Below are 1,085 nucleotides of genomic sequence, written 5' to 3' on the forward strand. Positions count from 1 at the left end.
TGGAGAGAAATTCAATGAAGGTACAATTGTGGAAAAGTACAGCTATATCACGAATGTAAATAGAAATAAAAATGACAGGATTCAATACTCATCTTTCATTAATAACTTTAAATATTAACAGACTGAACTCCTCAGTTAAAAGACATAGACTAGGTGAACGGGTTAAGAAAGAAAACCCATCCTTTTGTTGTCTGTAAGAAACCCATCTCACTTTCAAGGACAGACACTATCTTAAAGTGAAAGGATGGGAAAAAAAATATACCAAGCAAATGCTACTAAGAAAAAAGTAGGTGTAGCAATACTAATATCTGATAAAATAGACTAAAATAAACCTGATCAGAAGAGATAAAGAGGGACAGTTCATTCTGATCAAAGGAACAATAAATCAAGAAGATATTACAATCATGAACATGTATTCACCAAACTGTGGTGCACCCAACTTCATAAAAACAGTACTACAGGACTTTAAGACCCAGATTAATCTCAACTCATTAATAGTAGGGGACTTCAACACCTCATTGTCACCATTAGATAGGTCAACAAGGCGGAGAATTAGCAGAGAGACTTCTGTTAAACAATACCATATATCAAATGGACTTAACAGACATCTACCGAGTATTCCACCCTAGCACCAAAGGAAATACTTTCTACTCAGCACCCCATGGAATCTTCCACAAAATTGACCATATACTGGGGTACAAAACAAACCTGAACAAATACAAAGAGATTGAAATAATTCCATGTGTTCTATCAGACCACAATGCAATAAAGTTTACAATCAACACCGGAAGAAGCCCTAATCACCACATGAACACATGGAGATTAAACAACACACTCCTGAATGATGAATGGGTCAAAAGAGAAATTAAGAAAGAAATAAAAGTATTCCTGGAATTAAATGAAAAGTACAACATAACAAAACCTCTTGGACATGCTAAAAGCAGTCCTTAGAGGGAAGTTTATAGCTCTAAGTACCTGCATCAAAAAGTCGGAAAGAACACAAATAAATGACTTAACATTAGAACTCAACACACTTGAAAAGCAACAGCAAACAAAACCCAAACCCTACAGACAAGAAGAAATAA

This window comes from Nannospalax galili, unplaced genomic scaffold (assembly GCF_000622305.1).
Source record: "Nannospalax galili isolate Female #2095 unplaced genomic scaffold, S.galili_v1.0 scaffold140, whole genome shotgun sequence".
Lineage (NCBI taxonomy): Eukaryota > Metazoa > Chordata > Mammalia > Rodentia > Spalacidae > Nannospalax > Nannospalax galili.